The sequence below is a fragment of the Gossypium arboreum genome, chromosome 4 (genome assembly GCF_025698485.1).
Source record: "Gossypium arboreum isolate Shixiya-1 chromosome 4, ASM2569848v2, whole genome shotgun sequence".
NCBI lineage: Eukaryota > Viridiplantae > Streptophyta > Magnoliopsida > Malvales > Malvaceae > Gossypium > Gossypium arboreum.
Window position 1 is genome coordinate 94937874 of NC_069073.1, and position 20584 is coordinate 94958457.

General features: G+C 35.2%; 1 non-coding gene across 1 annotated transcript; it reads right to left on the reverse strand.

Annotated features, from left to right (window-relative positions):
* Positions 1-4525: 4525 nt before the first annotated feature.
* Positions 4526-4632, reverse strand: LOC128292323 (small nucleolar RNA R71). Its single transcript, XR_008282307.1, has one exon. It is a non-coding gene; the product is annotated as a small nucleolar RNA R71 (small nucleolar RNA).
* Between the last annotated feature and the right edge of the window lie 15952 nt (positions 4633-20584).

Below are 20584 nucleotides of genomic sequence, written 5' to 3' on the forward strand. Positions count from 1 at the left end.
GCCACAAACTAATGGACAAGCAAAGGTAGCCAACAAGAAAATTCTTCAAGGATTAAAAAAGAAAGAAGGAGATGCTAAAGGAGAATGGGTGGATGTATAGTCCGGTATATTATGGTCCTTAAGAACCACATCCTATATGGGGATAGACAAAACTACAATCATTTAATGTTTGGTATAGAAGCAATAATCCTAATAGAAATTGGACTCCATAACACATCTAGTTGTAGATATGATGTGTCATTTAATTCCTTCTTCAAGCCACCATTTTCTTTTGTCAGCTTTGTGGCCTCCTTCAATTTTACATTTAATTCCTCAAGAGGCTTAACCTTTTCATTCAAAACAACTTCCCTTGAAGTAACTTCGATAAGCAATTTATTCAAAACTTCCCTCTTAGTATTTAAGTTCTATAGCTAAACTTCTTGATGGCTTAAAGATCTACCCAACTGCTGGTGCACAAAGTTCTTCTAATATTCCAAGTTACTAATAGTTTTCTATAAATCCATAGGATATATTATCAGTGGACCCTCAATCCATTTCAAAGGAAACCATCTAGACATTTTCCTAGTTGCTTTGTCAAGATGAAAGAAGATACCTGATCCTTCAAACCCTCGCCAAAGAAAATAACAAGAATAAGGGTTTATAAGACTCTTCATTATCCCACCAGGGCAGATCCTAGAGGAAGTACTACTCAAAGAAGGAGAACTTTGAGAAGGTCTTCCAAATTTAGGAAGAACGCTAATAGAAAGAGAGTTTATTGAAATTCTGAAAGCACCAGTACAAAAAAGAACTGATGAAGTTGAAAACATGGGCAAACTGGGTGAATCTAAAGTTATATGTATGATGGTGGATATACTAGATAGAACTTACGCAAAAAAGATCAAATCAAGTAGTTAGTTTTAAATAAAATACATGGCAGACTAATTAAACGAATAATGTATAATTATAAATTTATTACTAGAAATATTTGAGGAAATAGAGCCACTAAGTAAGCTCTATGAACTCAAAGACAAACCAGCCAACTGAGCAAACTCATTGCATAAGCTTGATGGAAGTCAAGGAATAGTTGGAAAAATCTTGTTTGAAAATGGTTTTCTGTCACAGTGGAAAATTAAAAGATTGAAAAACCAGTCTTTTTTTTTATATTTAGAGCAATAATGTTTGAGACGAACCCTAGACGTTCTTAACTTTCAACCGAACAACCTTCGCTATTCTCATACCACAAAATGCTTTGAGTGTGGGCTTGAACAATCATGAATCAAATACAAAACCATGAATAATTTTCCTACTTTTAGTAGGAAAGTAAATCCCTCTCTATAGAAAGCGATACAATTGTTATTATCAGAAAATTGAATTTATACTTATAAAATAAATTATGTATATTTTTGGGCAAAATAACATCTCAAAGTTGTATGTATTTAGCCCTAACAATGACATTTATTTATAAGAAGAGTTAGAATAATCCTAGTTAAATTAGTACAATACAAGTAATACTTATTTGATAGAAAAATAAGTCCCCTAGTTCTACAAAGAGAGGGGAGACTAACTCTAATTAATTATACTAAGGTATCCACTCCTCATATATATTATGATGAGTTTTGGGTCACTCTTGTATCATGTCCAATTATATGTGCTTCCTGAACTTTATAATTTAATCCAATCTTGTACATGTTTTTTCTATTTTCCAAAATAAAATTATTTATTAAATTAATTTTTTAATTAAATAATTTTCTTAACCCAATTCTAATTCATTTAAAGTCTTGGCAACTTTATCATTTCTACCTATTTGTTCATTTGATTCTAATTACAATACAATTCTGGTTTCAATGAGCTAGCAGAGAGACCAATTAGACTTATGTAATTAGGAATCAAATGATTTATAATTAAGTTCTAACTTTTTTTTTATTAATTATAAACTCATTTAGTCACGAAGCCACTCCACTATAGTATCGTGACTGAGCTCTGATCTAACACGATTCGTTGTGGTGAATTAAGCTTTTTTCAACACTTAATGAGTTTGAATTTAAGTGATTTTTTATTATCTTTTTATCCCTTTTTTACAAGTAGCGAGTTTTGAATTTAAGTTTAATAAAATGAGCTTTTAGTGTTATTTTATGACCAGGTAAGTTTATCCGGGCCTAAGGAGAAACTAACTTGTTGATTAAGTGTGTAGGATAATATTTTTGGTTGATGAATCAGTGGGCATCCCTGGATGATGAAACATTTAAAAGGAATGTCGAGACAGCGAAACAAGCTTCAACACTTAGCCGAATTTCAAACACAACTCCAAGAGGTGAACTACTAGAGACAATCTCATGACATCGATAAGCCAACTTCGCGACATCCAACTTTGATTCAATAGGGGGAGCAGGCTGTTATCAAAGCCATGACAATAGTTATAGGGTTTCTGATCTACCATAATTCAGGGTAGCAGGTTAAACTAGTTTTCACATTTAAGGAGCTTGAATACAAGCATTTTCATTATGTTTTAATTGAGTTTTTTTAGTTTTACTTACTTTTAAAAAAATGTACAAATCGTGTCTTTTATTGACCTTAAGGGCCGAATGAGGCCTAAGGGAGAGCTAACATACTTTGTGATGTCCAAGAGACCATTAGAAGGCATTTTAGGCCATCCTAGAAGATATGCCACCACATGGGAGATCTAATGTCGCAACATAGAGAGTACAATGAAGAAAGTAAGAAACTACCTTCAATGTCATGGCACAGGCTAAGGGTTTCACGACATACCCTTGAAGGTAGTTACAAAAGAGTAGAATGATTGCTATGTCGCGACACAGGCCTTGGTGTGTTGCGACATTGACTCCGTGAGTAGAATAAAACACGAAGTAAGGGTTTTTCTGTTTACACAATCAAATTTAATGCTCAGGAACGTCAACTAACCTAAGGCTAAGGACGATGGCTACCTGTAGGCTATAAATAGGCTCCTTCGGTATACATTATAAACATCATTCGATTAGCAAAGATTCTCTCTTTAGATTTAAATTTGTTTTCTTAGGTTTTCAGAGTTTCATTTAATTTGTTCTTTATTTTCTTTCAAGAGATCTGAGTTGTAAAAGAGATCAGCTCTTGTGGATTCGCATTCATTGTCAATATAGATCAGGCTTTTCTTAAACTCTCTAATATTCATTCATTATGAATAATTGTTCCATCTACTCCATGTTGTTTATGAAAGCCATGAGAAACTAATCCTTCTATGGGGGATTAGCGAGTGGAAGCATGATCTTTTAACTATTTTGTAGGGTTATTGAACGAATCAATTATTTAGTAAAGGAAGAACATGAAACAAAACCTAGGCCTTACAACCCTGGGAAGTCATCAAGGTGGGAATGAACCCAAAATTAGCATTGACCATTCGTGAACACCTTGACCCCAAATCAGTCTGGACTGTGAGGTTGGATGATAAGTAGTTCTTGCTGACTCGTTATGGTAGTGGAAGATCGAAAGATCTTGCTAGGGTAGCAACTAGTTGATTGATAAAGAACTCGAGATGATAGTTGATTGAGAATGCTGAAGCTAGATAATCACCCATCTTCAAATTTGATTCACTTTATTTCTCTTTATCTCTTGAAATTTTAATTCTTTTATGTTATTTTATTTTATTAATTAAAAGAACCCTAAAAAAATCTCTTATTTTACTATCATACTATAACTGATTTAAAAGTATTAATTAGATCTTTAAGTGTTTGGTTACGATTGATTTGGTACTTGCCTCTCTTGGGTATACTCACTTCATTGTAAAATATATTACAATTTAACATGTATACTTGCGGATACCGCCTCGAAATTTTCCATTTTAGTGTAGTATTCACACTCTGGATTGATTTTAATTTTTTCTCTTAAAAGAATAATTAGGAAATTTCTCAACTATATATACGATTATATTTTATTATTACTAATATTATCTTTTTGGGGTTTAGTGTATGACTCACAATAGAGGCACACCTATTGTAGTAGCCATAGATCCAGAGAGAATAATTTGAAGGAATCGTTGACAACAGCAACAGCAGATGCAAGAACAGCCACCGCCCGTTGTAGTTAACATACCATGTGACAATCTATTGTTCGGTGACGTTGACGATAATGCTCTAGGAGACCTACCAACACCACAGCTACTTGTAAATGTGCATATTGCTCGGAATGAGAGAACTATAAGAGACTATGCCCTACCAAGTTTAGACACGGTTCAAGAAAGTAGAGCAAGACTGGCGAGTACGACTAATAATTTTATGATCAAACTGACGATGATACAAATGATCCAAAATAGTTTGCAATTTAGGGCACTATGACAGAGGACCTTAATCAATATTTGAAATAGTTTCTTCAACTCTGTGATACTTTTAAGTATAATGGGATCACAGATGATGCCATTCATCTTCGATTGTTCCCCTTTTATCTAAATGATAACATATTTTCTTGGTTAGACTTGCTGGCACCAGGGTCTATCACAACATGTGATGAACTCGTTAGAAAGTTCTTACAAAAATTTTTCCCAATCAGTAAAGCAATCCAACTAAGAAGAAAGATCGTTGTCTTCAAACAAATGAAAGGAGAAAGTTTTTATGAGGTGTAGGAACGCTTCAAAATGTTGATTAAAAAATGCTCGTACCATAGATTTCCTAAGTGGATGCGATTGAAGGTATTTTATAACGAGTTTGATGCAAACACATGATCTAGATTAGACAGAGCAGCAAGAGGAGCCCTTATGAATATAACGTATGATGATGCGTACGAAATTATTGAAAATATGACATTAAACTCCTGTCAGTAGCTGACTAAACAATTCACATATGGCTAGAAACCCGCTATGGTAAAAGTTATTCAAGAGGATGATAAGTATCAAAAAATAGTGGATAGACATAACCGTATCGAATTTGCTTCTACACTATCTATGCATGGAGGAGACAAGTCACTATTCTGTTATATCAATAATCCTAGTGAGGTTATGAATTACATCGGGAATAGGGGTGGTGACCACCTCTGGATGTACTAACATCTAGAGTGTGAATATTGCAATAAAATAGAGAGTTATGAGGTAGTATCTACAAGTATATGGGTCGAATTGTAATATAGATTTTACAATGAAGTGGGTGAGTACTCCGTGGATTGTATCCAAGAGAGGCGAGTACTAAATAAATCTTAACATAAATAATGAAGTGGGTCAGTTATAATATGAGAGTAAAATAAGAAATATTTTTAAGGTTTGTAAAATAATAAAAAAAATATCATAAAAAAAAGAAATTAAAATTGTAAGAGATAAAGATAAATAGAATGAATCAAAACTAAGAAAGGGTGATTAGCTTGCTTCAGCAATCCCAATTAATTGTCGTATCAGTTTCTCGTCAACCAACTAGTTGCTACCCTAGTTGGATCTTCCGATCTTCTGCTGACATAATTAGTCAACAATAACTACTTATCTTCTAACCTCACAGTCTAAATTGGCTTAGGGTAAAAGTGTTCACGAATGGGCAATACCAATTTTGGGTTAATTCCCACCTTGATGACTTTCCAAGGTTATCAAGCCTAGGGTTTGTTTCACGTTCTTCCTTTTCCAAACAATTGATCTGTTGAGTAACCCTAGAAAACAATAAGAGATCATGCCTCCACTAGCTAATCCCCCATAGAAGGATTAGTTCCTCATGGCTTTAATAAGCAACATGAAAAGAATGGTAGAATTAATCATGGGGAATGAAGCGAAATGGAAATTTTAAGAAATCTTGATTGATATTGAATGATACAATTCAACAGAAGTTAATCTTGCTTTATAATCAGATTTTTTGAAGAAACAAATAAACTAAACTATGAAAACCTAAGAGAAACAAAAAAATAAATCTAAAAACCTAAGAAAGAATCTTAGCTAATGGAATGGTGTCCATAATGTGTGCCAAAAAATCCTATTTATAGCCTTTAGGTAGCCGCTGTCCTTAACCCTAGGTTAGCCTTCAGGTAGCCATCATCCTTAACCCTAGGTTAGCTAATGTTCCCAAGCTTTAAGTTCGATTATGCAGACCAAAATGCCCCTAATTCGTGTTTTATTCTCATCATAGAGTTGATGTCGCGACACTCTAAGACCTATGTTGCGACATAAAAACTAATATGCTCCCCTGTGGCCATCTTTAGGGGTATGTAGTGACATCCTCAGCCTTTGTCATTGCATTGAAGGAAAATTCTCACTTTCTATATTCTACTATTTATGTTGTGACATCGGATCTCCCATGTGGCGACATAGCATCCAGTATTGGCCCGAAATGCCTTCTAATGGTCTCCTGCACACTCACGAAATACATTAGCTCTCTTAGCCCTCAATCGACCCTTAAAGTCATTAAAAGACTCGATATGCACATTTTATTAAATGTAAGTAAAACTAAAGAAAATTAACTAAAACATAATGAAAATGCTTGTATTCAAGCTCATTAAATGTGAAAACTAGTTTAATTTGCTACACCAAATAATGGCAAACCAAATGGAAACCTTTAGTCATATACATACAATCCCGGCTGGAGAGATCACTCAAACTTGAGACAGGGAGGAGACCAAGGAGGAGGTAACAATTCAAATCATGTTAAAAATACTAATTGCCACCCTCATTACTTGTAGAAACCTTAGGATAGAATCAACTCAAATGATCATAATGCATGTGCTCAACATCTAAATAGGATTAAGGGAGAGATGCAGTCAATGAAAGCAACAGTCAAGTAGATGCAGTCTAAGTGCAGTAAATCAACAAGAACATTTGCTAAGCTCAAAGATCAAATGAGTCAATTGATGAGCATGATGAGCAACATCAAAGAACAAATTGACACAGGTATTCCTAGCAATACAGAAGATAATCCATGGAGGGAAGGTAAAGAGCATGTGAAACCTATTGCACTTTGATCGAGCAAAATACTGAGTAGCCCATTAATGCCTACCCTAGAGGTAACTGTGGATAATACTAATGAACCTCAAGAAAGCTCCATAGAAGTAGAAAATGGACCTGAACTAGAGGAGGAGAATGCACCAGCGGCTAAGACAGGAAAAGAGACACCTAAATATGCCAAAATCACGAAAGTCCCATTCCCATTAAGATTAGAAGAAAGACAAAAGTGATAAGAGGATGAATTTGTAAGTTTTTTTTTATTTTTTTAAAACCTTAAATGTTAACTTACCTTTAATCAAGTTAATTAAGAAAGTTCCCAAGTACGCCAAGTTTTTAAATGAGATGATGATAAGGTGTAAGGAAATCAATGTAGGAGAACATGTTAATCTAAATGCTTCCTATAATGTGATTATTTCAAGACAGGTACCTCAAAATTTGAAACACTTGGGAAGTTTTACTATTCCTATAGAGATAGGGAGTGTTCACTTTACTAGAGCCCTATGTGATTTATGAGCTAGTTCAATTGAATGCCCTTATCAATTTTTGAAAAACTTGGGTTAGGGAATCTTAAAACAACTCAAATCACATTACAATTGGCTGACAGGGTTTTAGTACATCTGAAGGGAGTACTACAAGATGTGTTAGTCAAGGTGTGAAGTTTTATTATTCCCGTGGATTTTATAGTACTTGATTTTGAAAAAGATCGTGAGAAACCGATCTTACTAGGAAGACCTTTCCTGCCACTTCCAGATCCACCATTGATTTAAAGAAAAATGAGTTAACTATAAAAATTAATGGTGAGACTGAAACTTTCAAATGTGGCTATCAATCGAACGAGGAAGATAGGAGAAAATTAGAGGAGCATTGCAAAAACTTATCTATTTCTAACATTCCTGAATCAAGGAAGATACTTCCCTTTGTGAATGCAGAGAATATAAATAGAATCAAAGAATGAGAAAAGCGAGCAAAGGTGAAATGGCATGACGGGCGGTGGACTAACACTAATAGAATAAAGAGATTGTCTATAGGTGAATTGACAACACTACCAGATAAATCTGGTATTATAACTTAAAATATGTGAATGACTGCATGATTTTTTGTAAATTATTGTATATTTAGCTAACACCATCATTTAGATTCTAACTTTTATTTGATATATGTTCAGTTTTACACCGAAACATCTTTAAAGAGGAATTTTGGGACGAAACAGAGTCAGTGTCATAACATTGTACTAGAGATTCCCGACATAGCAGATAGTTTTCTTAGGACCTCTAAGCTGACAGATGTGTCACGACATCTGTATCTTGCCAGGGATGTCGCAACACGGATCCCCTGTGTCGCAACATCGCTACAATGCTCTGTAGGGTTGACCTAACCCATTGCGCAGCTTGGCAGCTTAAACATCAATTTTACTTGACTTTTAACCCTTTAAAACCCTAATTTTATAACCTCAAACTATATTTACCACTAATTAAAACACCTTTTAACCCTTACTTCCTCAAACTCTCTCAAAGATCTCAACACCTCTTAAACCTTAAACCCTCAATTTTCTAAATTTCCTTTCACAAACTCTTTAATTAAACCTGGTGCAACAAGGAATGGGAGCACTATGGGTAAGCAAGGAATTTAAACAAACTTGGACTATGCATTCAGGGTTAAGGGTTCCTAAACTCAAACTTTTTACTGTTCTATTGAATCATTTATTTAGTAAGTCATTTGGATTGAAACATCATGTCTCCTAGGAATGTTAGGCGAAAAATAGAAATGGAGCCATCAATGATTGAAAATCCTTCTACTTTTCCAAATATGAATGTTCAAAAGTATTTTAAGGAACTTTAAGGAAAAACATTGATTCAAGAGATGGGATTTGATCCATCGATAATTTTGTGTAAAGAAATTTCGCCTTTGGTCAGATATCATTGATGGGAATGTTTTTAGATGATCCCAAATGATAATGCCAAGGTTCTCGTTGTTCAAGAATTTTACACATCTTTACGGAACCACGAGTCTAAAAATACCGAAGGACATATATGGGATATAATACTTGTGCGAGGAAAAAGAAGTACGTGTAACCCCTCGAATAATTTGTTACTTTTATAATGCTCTATACTATGAGAATGATTTCATCGATTAAACTGATTTAGAATATTTTAGAGACATAGATATGGATAATATTAGAAACTTTTTAACTAAAGGAAGGGGTGGATGAAAGTATAGTGCATGTACCAATATGCCAGTATCTTTTCATCAAGTTACCATGCTTCCTGAGGCGAAGATGTGGATTCAGTTTGTTTGCACACAAATTGTACCTGGTTTAAATGCTTAAAATGTTAATGCCTTTAAAGTAGTGTTACTTTATGCTATTTTGCAGAAAATGTAGGTGTGTGTTGGCAAATAGATCCACTACAACATGGGAAAATGCATTAGTAGCCAGAATGTGGGAATGTTTTTTCCCCATCTAGTGACAGCTTTATGCAAAAAGTTGGGCGTACCTATGACATCCATTAAATTGTCTTTGAATCTATCTTGAAGGATTATTGGGGACACCTTGTTCCAACAATACATCGAGATGCAGGCTAAAAAGATAAAAGACTGGAATAAGCGATAACAACAAATGATAGTTACACCCACTTCGTCACAAAGGTTGGCATGGGTTCAACAAGACATTGGTGAGAATAGTCATTTAAAGTTAGATTGGATGATTCAATGGATACAAGAATTGAGACCAATTTTTAAACAGTTTTCTAGGAAAAATAATATCTAAATCCCTGATTATACACCTGGTATATCGGTCCAACAGATATGGAACAAGAAGAAGAAGCGCAAGAAAGCAAAGAGAAAGGATAAGAATAGAAGGACGACGAGGATGATGAGATGGATGATGACGAGGCTATTTTTAACTTTTAAATTTTCTATGATTTTTTCTATCAACTAAAGTGTGGGGGGTATCATAGGTTTTTTTTAGATTTTAAATTTTCTATGATTTTTTTTGTCTTTCAGTATGGTTGAGCTTGAAGACAGCGATTGGTTAGGACCATGTACATAGGTTGCTTGTGTTTATGAATACATTTGGCATGATGATAGGCAATTTTAAAGTTTTGATTATTGTACTACTAAATTTCTATATGTTACATTGTAAATAGGTATTAAGCCATCATTTGTACCAAGTGATATAGAAAATACAAGGAAATGAGCATGCTAGTATGAATGATAAATGGTTGAATTTGTTTTTGTTTGGTTGATTAAATTTGTGCATGATGAGATATTTAGGGATGACCTAAGACATTGTTTGGATCACATGTAGTCCAAAAAGCTATCCTATTTATATTTCACCTTTAGTACCATTTTTTGAGGATATTGACACTTCTTGATGACCCTCATTACAAACCCCAAGCCTAAAACTGATAACTTGTATGTACCCTTTTTCTTTGGTCCTGTACTACATGATTATAGACATCTAGTCATACATATTGAGGGTTGAGTAGATACATTAAGGCAGAGTTTGTAAAAACAAAGAGAAATAGGAAGGATTAGTGTTATGTGGGAACTATAGGTTAGCCTAAAAGTGCAAAATAAAAGAGAAATCAACAAAACAAAAGTAATATGAGTAGAAAAAGTACTTGAAAAATAAAAAAGCATTCTTGAGTGAGATGAGTTGAAAAAGTAAGTGACAAAGTCACAAAAGAAAAAGAAAACTCATTCATTAGTGCATAAAAACTCGTAGGCTAGCCGTGGTTACCATGTTGTACTATGATTTCCTATGCAGAGACAAGGAAGGTGAAAGAAGGAGAAAAAAAGGCGGTGAACAAGTACAGGTCACTAATGAGGGAAGAAAAGGGATCAATATGATGTGTTAAACTATTTTCGTGTTTGTAACCTTTGGGTGCTTACTATTTTTGAATTCCATACCTATCTTAAGCCTCAGAATGTTACAAGCCGAAAAGCCCTATCTAACCTAAATATCTTTATACATGAATGGAGATCATACTAAACATTCACATAAATGACTATTTGTATTCTGTTTGAATGATTTGTATTCACCTAAATATCCTTGTATGATTTATTAATGGACCCCTATAGGTGAGACCCTTAATACTTATAGATTTTGAAACATACTGAACTTAGATGTTTGTGGTCAAAAGTGGTATGTCAACTACTTATCATGTTGAAATTGTTAGTAAGCATGAAATCTGTAACACCCCTTACCCAAGTCCAAGACTAGAGTTGGGCACGAGGCATTACTTGACTTAAACACATACATTCAATCTTTTTTAAAATGTAAAAACTAGGTCAAATTAAAACTTTCCTTTCATAGCCCATTGATTCCTAATATGGGCCTACGAGGCCCAAAATCATACTTTGGAAAATGTCTGAGATTAATTCGATCGCTAATGAAAACTTTGGAAAATATCACTTGAAATAAGGCACACGCCCGTGTGGAAGGGCAACACACCCGTGTGGTCATTATGACATGGTCGTGCTGAGGGCTCGTGTGACACACACGGTCTAAGCATCTGGGGACACGCCAGTGTCCCGTACTCATGTGAATTAAATTATGAATTCTAACCTACTAGGGTATTCACACGACCTGACACATGCCTGTGTCTATGGCCCATGTCCCTCACACGGCCATGACACGCCCGTGTCTTAGCTTGTGTCTAAAAACCTTGGCATTCTGTTTCTAACGTCAGCATCCAATAAGAGGCACACAGCCAAGGCACACGCCCGTGGTCAGAGGCCGTGTCCTCCACATGGCTATGACACATGGTCGTGTCTTTGCCCTTGTGTTTACTACCATGCATACTGACTTGCAAATTTTACGTGCAGGGGGCACACGACCGAACAACACGTGCATGGGGCTGACCGTGTGTCACACACGGCCTAGACACACGCCCATGTGTCTACTAGTGTGAACAATATAAGGCTATCTACCAAGCCTTTGCCACCCTAAAACAAAATCTATCAACAACCAACCTATCAAAATTTAACTTAATATGATTTCCACAACAAAACAACCATAGCCAAGGCCTATATACATTACATATATTTGACCATGCCAACAATTTCACATTCTTGAAGACGAGCTTGCATTCACATAAAAACTTTCAATATTAGCCATTTTTTCATGGCCTTATACAAAAATGAATCAAATGCTAAAGTAAGTCAGCACATTTGGCCAATTAACAATGACACAAAACTCAAAAGTCAGGGTCCTATACATGCCATAATCAAAATGAAAGATCTAACTATACCAAGTGCTTCGGGTGATAGTGTGATTGATGCCACCGACGTTCGACGATCCTCGAGCTAAATAGGCGGCACTATAACAAAATGGAAAGGAAATGGAGTAAGCATAAAGCTTAGTAAGTTGCATGCAAATAAATATAACAACAACTTTACCATTCAACACCATGCTTATAACACAAAAGTAGGCATAAGCACAACTTACTCATCACTATCCAATACAATTCACATAGCAAACATTGTGCTCACAACTCATGCATTTCAAATAAGTACCTGTACCACTCACAACATGGTTATACTTTTCTTGATTAACTTAAACTATAACTCTCATCATTGAACCATTTGGAATGCTATTGGATATTCATTAAGCCTCAAACATAGGGTATGATGCCGATGCCATGTCCCAGACATGGTCTTACCCTGGCTCATCCATCAAGTCGATGCCATGTCCTAGACATGGTCTTACACTGACTTTCAAAATCTAGGCCGATGCCATGTCCCAGACATGGTCTTACACTAGCTCTCACATATCCGTGCCGATGACATGTCCCAGACATAGTCTTACACTGACACATCTCGTAGCCGATGCACGTCCCAAACATGTCTTACACTGGCTTACATCTCTAGGCCGATGCTTGTCCTAGACATGTCTTACACTAGCTCTTATTTCAACACCGATGCATGTCTCAAACATGTCTTACACTGGCTCTCATAATATGGCCGATGCATGTCGCATACATGTCTTACACTAGCACACAAATAACCCATGTAACACCCCTAACCCGAATTCGATCGCCGAATTTAGGCTAAGAGGTATTACCTAGCTAAACATTAAATTTCTCATTCACATTATCAATCAACAAAAACAGAGATCGAACTGAATACATATTGATTTTTAAGTTATAAATGCCATTTTCATATGGCCAAAATATTTCTGATTACAAAACATAGTTATCAACAGTCTAACCTATACATGCCACATCTAGACCAAAATATAACTGTACCAAAAAGGTCGATAGTATGATAAACTGCTGACGATCCCCAAGTCGGTGGCCAAAATCAACAATCTATAAAACAGAGAAATAAGGAACCGAGTAAGCTTTCGAGGCTTAGTAAGTTTTGAGCATTACAAACAATTAAAACTTATCATTTATATCAAACATTAAGTATCACAAAACTCATATTCTAATTATAATTCACTTGGCCGAATATATATATACACATACACGTCTCGAAATCTTCAGCACATACTTCACTCTACTATATGACTCTTACAATTAATTTAAGTCACATAATTCCATATAATGATGACATTGACCGAATAGGTCATTCTCTTATTCGTAGACACAATAATCATCCACACATATATATTGTTCTTTGATACTAATAATTCACTTTATAATCAATTCACATACGAATACATAATGCGTACCTGGCCATCATAATGTATCATACATAATCAATAGTAGTTTACCTCGAACATTCGAATTCATAATCTTACTCGAATCACCGGCGTTGAGCCTGCTAGGTTTTAAAACCCGAGTCCAGTCACTAGCACTAAGTCTTCGGGACTTTAAGCCTGGATATATTTCCAGCATGTAGCCTGCGGACCTGAAGTCCAGATATAATTCCCGCATAGAGCCTACGGACTTTAAGTCCGGATATATTTCCCGCATATAGCTTGCAGACTTTAAGTCCGGATATAATTTTCAAATATCATGCATATCTAATCGTATATTAATACACCTCGTTCAACATATCACATTAGTAGTCATTGCCACATTCGTAATTAAGCTCTATATGAGCACCATCATTTACCTTACGGTTCAAGCATCATAGATAATTCTCACATATCCCTTTCACCATTCAAACTTACCCTATTGTGACCATTCGTCTATAATTCATATAAATAAGTTATTTATCATACAACTTAATTCAAGTAAAACCAAAAGATCCCAATTCATCCAATTTACACGTATCAATGCATCATCAAGTATATACTAAAGGTGACTACTCAAAACTTACCCCGGGTATATTTGAACAGTTACGGATAGGCTACTTGATTGCTTTCTCTTTTCCCCTATCTGATTTCGACCCTCTTTGCTCTTGAGCTTAATTTAAACAAATAGATTTATTTAATTACTTACTCAACTTTACTTCTTAGTAATCACATTTGACAATCATATATAGCTCAAATACATATTATATTTTATAAAATATGCCATGACTCAATTTCATGCTTATTTAATCTCTATCTAATTCGCATGTACAAACAAAGATTTACATAACTTATTATGCTACCTTATACATAAATTCAACCATATATATACGAATATCAACTTATTATGAATCATTTCAAACTAATTAATAGGCAACCATTCATATATTTCCCAAAGTAACATTCAAACATTATATCCAATGAATCACAACTATCTAATGCTTAACTTATAACCGGGCATATATCATTACACGTATTTCATAAGCTGATTACCGAACTTATTACTTCAATTCATGCACATATCGAATAGAATAATCCATACGTGAACCATTAGCCAACCTTACCAAATGGACAAATATGCTTAAGATACCATATATATATATAAGTGCATAGTTACCATGTTACCAATAATTATTTTCTAACTCAGTTGCCAAACCAATATACAAAACTTATGTGCTAAGCAGCTTGTCAATATTACCTATATATATATCCAATTCATTTCTCATCAATTCGACTAGCTAAGTTAATGTCACGACACATTATAAAATAACCTTACAGCCACAAAGCATGCTCATTATTTACCACTTCCAAACCAATTCACAAGATAATTTATACAACCAAAACAAGTCAATAATAAACCACAACCTAATGACATCCATCAGTCATTTTTACTTCACTTAAACCGAATTAGCAAGCACATATAGTCCTTGCTCGAATGTCATAAAACACAAGTCATCAATAATCTTATTAGTTATCACCTTATATATTATTAGCAAAATGGATTAATTATACATATATACTACCAAAGCCGAACATAATAATTTTACCAATGCATAACATTACTCACATTCCAATACTCATATTATTCAAAATCATACTCTTAAAAATCATGCACAATGCCGAACCCTTAGATGATCAAACATCTAATTTATTCATTTCAAAACACCCAAACGGCATTTGTTCAAGTCATTAAGCAAATCCATATTCGGCTATTATACATATGAGTATTAGCAATTTATAACCTTAACTAACTCAAACTTTTCTCTTCAACAATTCTTCATCAAAACATAAAGACAATAATCCAATCCCCTCCCTTATCAACCAAAACCGAATGCTCAAATCATCACCCAAATTTCAAAGTTTTGACATGGGCTAAGTATGAAACTAACTAATTAACTTAAAACAAGCTTAAAATTTCAAAAACTAACATAATTCACTAACCTTCCTCAAGCTTAAAATGACTGAAAGTCTTGCCCCATTTTCTTTCTTTCAATTCGGCCAAGAAGAACAAAAATGAAACTTTGTTTTCATCTCCCCTTTTTCTCTTATTTTATTTTATTTAATATTATAAATTATAAAGCCATTTAACTAATAAATAATACATATATTCTATATAAAACATCATCATGGCCGGCCACTACATAGAAAATGAATATTTGACATACAAGTCCATCCTTTTTATAACATGCATTAATAGACTACTTTAAAATTAACCTATCACATTTCACAATTGTCTCACGTAAGTCCTATTTAGTAAATTTCACATACAAATGACAAAATTAAAGCATGAAACTTTCACATGCATTTACACATACAATAAGCATAGAATATAACGGTTAATTATTTTTATGATTCGGTTTTGTGGTCCCGAAACTACTTTCCGACTAGGTTAAATTAGGGCTGTCACAACCCAAATGTCATGGCACGAATATCTGATTGGTTCCTAAGGTTCACCCGGGAGTCCTACTATCTCAATATTTATCATACATGATTACTTCCGCAAACAAGAAATTCATGCTATCTCAATTCAAGCACATATAATAACAATGTAGTTGTATTATTATTACATACAACTTATCTCGGATTACAAAATGTAGACGACTAGCTCGGCTTAGTCTACTCGGTTTTCTATCCACCGGTTTAGGCCCAGATTTTGCACTTCTTGATCTATAATGATAAAGATTCACAAATTTAATCATTTTATTTATCTAGGTACTCAAAAATTTGTAATTGGTAAAAATGACCATTTTGCCCCTATACTTTTACAAAATAACTATTTTACCCTTAGCTCTGAAAATTGATTTTTATCGAATTTCTTCATATTTTAAGCCTAGCCGAACCCTTTTTACTCTTATAGCAACTCAAAATTCTCATTATTTCTCACGTTTACCATCTAATTTTTAACTTATGCAAAATGGTCCCTAGTTAGGGCTTCCATGAAAATTACTTCACAAAAGTTGTTTACTTCTCAAGCGTAACTCATATTCTTCCATAAAATTTCAGAAATCAACATGTTTGCTATCATGGAAAAACCCTAGAATTTCAACCATTTTGCAAAATAGTCCCCTTGTTAGAGAGTTTATGTTACAAAGGGTCCAAAAATGCAAAAATCATCAAGAAAAATATCAAAATCACTTACCTAAGAGAATAGAGAGTGGCTGAAAATTTTCAAGCTCTCAAACCCTCCTATCACTAATATTTTTAGCATTAAAGAAGATAGGAAAGGGATGATATCATCCTTTGTTTATTTTATTTCTTTTTAGTCAAACAAGCTACCAAACTCACCTAATTTGACTTTTTTGACCATTCTTGTCCCCATGGCCGGCCTAGCACTCTTTTTAGGGTCTATTTGTCCTTTAAAGACCCCCAATTTAAGTTCCATGGCAATTTAACACCCTTAGCTATCAATTTAAGACTTTTGAACTTTATGCGATTTAGTATTTTTTCGTAATTAAGCTCACAAGCGCTAAAATTAACTCGCCCAATTTTTCATGCACTCATATAATAATGCCACAACACATAAAATATTATCAAAAATAATTTATTTAACCTTGGGTCAGTGGTCCCCAAACCACCATTTCGACTAGCCCTAAAATCGGGCTATTACAATTCTCTCCCTTAGGGATTTTTGTCCCCAAAAATCTTACTGGTGAATAAGTTAGGGTATTGATCTCTCATAGTCTTTTTAGGTTCCCATGTGACTTCCTCAACTCCGTGTCTATGCCACAAAACCTTTACGAGTTCTACACTTTTATTCCTCAACTTCTTAACCTCTCGATCCAAAATCTTAATTGGTTCTTCACTATAGGTCATATCCGGCTTATTTTAATTTCATCCGATGAAATCACATGTGAGGGGTCAGATTGGTAGCGACATAACATCGATACATGGAATACATCATGAATTTTCTTTAGCTCACGAGGCAAGGCTAATCGATATGCTACTGAACCAACTCTCTCAGTCATCTCATAAGGCCTAATAAACCGCAGACTCAGCTTGCCTTTTCTATCGAATCTAAGGGCTTTCTTCTACGGGGATACTTTCAAAAACACTTTATCCCTAACTTGGAACTCGATCTCTTTCCATTTCAAGTCCACATAAGATTTCTGTCTATCTGATGCAGCTCTCAAGCAATCACGAATCACTTTAACCTTTTCCTCAGTTTTTTTGACCAAATCAACCCCGTGAATCTGACTCTCTCTCAACTCGGTCCAATATAAATGCGTTCGGCACTTACGACATAAGCCTCATAAGGTGCCATTTTCAGACTTGATTGATGACTGTTGTTATAGGCAAATTCGATCAAGGGTAAATACCTTTCCTAACTACCTTGAAACTCAAGAACACAACACCTTAACATGTCCTCTAATATCTGAATTACCCTCCCGGACTGACCTTCGGTTTGTGGGTGAAATGTTGTACTAAAATTTAGTTTTGTTCCCAAAGTCTCTTGTAACTTCTTCCAAAACCTCGAGGTAAACCTCGGGTCTCTATCTAAAACAATCAACAAGGGCACTCCGTGAAGTCTCACAATTTCAAAAATGTACAAGTCAGCTAGCTTATCAAGTGAGAAGTCTGTATGTATTGGGATAATGTGAGCTGATTTCTTCAGTCGATCAACCATAACCCACACAACATCTTTCTTCCTCGGGTTACCAGTAAACCCGCCACGAAGTCCATAGTAATTTGATCCCCTTTCCACTCGGGAACCATGATAGGCTGAAGTAATCCCGAGGGTACTTGGTGTTCAGCCTTCACTTGCTGGCAAACTAGGCACTTAGAGACAAACTCAGAAATGTCTCTTTTCATTCTTGACCACTAATACATTTTCTTCAAGTCATTGTACATTTTCACACTACCCGGGTGGGTAGACAAACAACAGTTATGGGCCTATCGTAAAATCTTCTGAATAAGCTTATTATCTTTGGGTACACAAAACTCTGTCTTGGAACATCAAGCATCCGTCGGTTCTAATCCAAAAATTTGATTCAACGGCCGACTCACACCAAGTTCTCTTTGCTTGCAATTCACTGTCGTTATTCTAAGCTTCACAAATTTCTTGGAGAAATTTGGTCTAGCTCTCATCTCCGCTAAAATTGAACCATCTTCTGACAAGGCCAATTGGGCGTTCATTGCTCTCAAAGAAAATAAGGATTTTCTACTCAATGCATTGGTGACCACGTTTGCCTTTCCTGGATGATAGTCGATAATCAACTCATAATCCTTTATCGACTATAACCACTGCCTTTGTCGTAAATTCAGCTCCTTTTGAGTCATCAACTAATTTAGACTCTTATGGTCAGTAAATACTCGGCACCTCTCACCGTACAAATGGTGCCTCCAAATTTTCAACGCGAACACTATAGTTGCTACCTCCAAATCATGGTTCAGGTAATTTCTCTTGTGTGGCTTTTATAGGCTATTACCTTGCCTTCTTGCATGAGTCTGCACCCTAACCCATTTAAGGACGCATCACTATACACCACAAACTCTTTTCCTGGTTTCAGTTGCACTAAAACTAGAGCTTCGGTCAACAAGGCCTGTAGTTTCTCAAAACTCAGTTGGCACTTATCCGTCCATTCGAACTTGACATCCTTTTGTAATAACCTTGTCATCAGAGTAGCTATCATAGAGAATCCATTCACAAATCTTCTGTAGTACCCCGTCAAACCCAAAAAGCTTCGAACCTCCGTCACATTCCTCGGCAGTTTCCACTCAACAATGGCCAAGATCTTACTTGGGTCAACTCTAATTCCATCTTTCGACACTATGTATCCTAGGAATCCAACTTCTTTAAGCCAAAATTCACTCTGACCGAACTTAACATATAACTACTTATCTCTCAAGGTTTGTAAAACAATTCTCAGATGCTCTGCATGCTCACTCTCATCACATGAGTAAATCAGTATGTCGTCGATAAAGACCACTAAGAACTTATCCAAATACGGCCACAAATTCGGTTCATCAAATCCATAAACACCACAGGGGAATTTGTTAAACCGAAGGGCATAACAAGAAGCTCGTAGTGCCCATACCTTGTCCTAAATGCAGTTTTTGGTACATCTTGCTCCTTAACCCTTAGCTTGTAGTAGCCAGACCTTAAGTCGATCTTAGAAAACACGGTAGCTCCCTTAAACTAATCGATCAAATCATTAATCCTCGGCAAGGGATACTTATTCTTTACAGTCACCTTGTTGAGCTGTCGATAGTCTATGCACAATCTCTTTCTTTTTCACAAAAAGTACGAGAGCATCCTATGGTGAATAACTTGGTCTTACAAAACCTTTATCTGTTAACTCTTACAACTGAGCCTTCAACTCCTTTAACTCCGTTGGAGCCATTCTATACGGAGCAATTGAGATAGGTGTCGTAGCAGAGACCAACTCGATGCCAAACTCAATTTCTCTGGTTGGGAGTAATCTCGACAACTCTTCCAGAAACACATCCAGATACTCACATACCACCAGCACTGTTTCAATTTTCACTTCTGACTCTTTTGTGTTCAACACAAATGCTAAGTAGGACTAATACCATTTTCTCAAATATTTCTCGGTAGTCAAAGACGAAATCAGTAATGGTGAGTTATCCAGTTCACCTGATTGAACTCGAATAATATCCCCATTCTCACATTTCATTTCAATGAACTTGTTACCACAATTCACTATCACATTATGAGCAGCTAACCAATCCATGCCAAAAATTAGGTCAAATTCATCAAACGATAATAGCATGAGATTAGTCGGAAAGTAATAACCTTTAATCATCAAAGGACAATCTCTACACACTTTATCAATTATCATATGTCTGCTTAACGAGTTTGACACTTTTATCACAAATTCAGTGAACTCAACAGACATATTCATACTGGGTACTAATTTCATGCATATATGGGAATGAGTAGACCTTGGATCAATCAAACCAATAATAGAGATATCGTAAAGAGAAAAAGTACCCGTAATCATATCTGG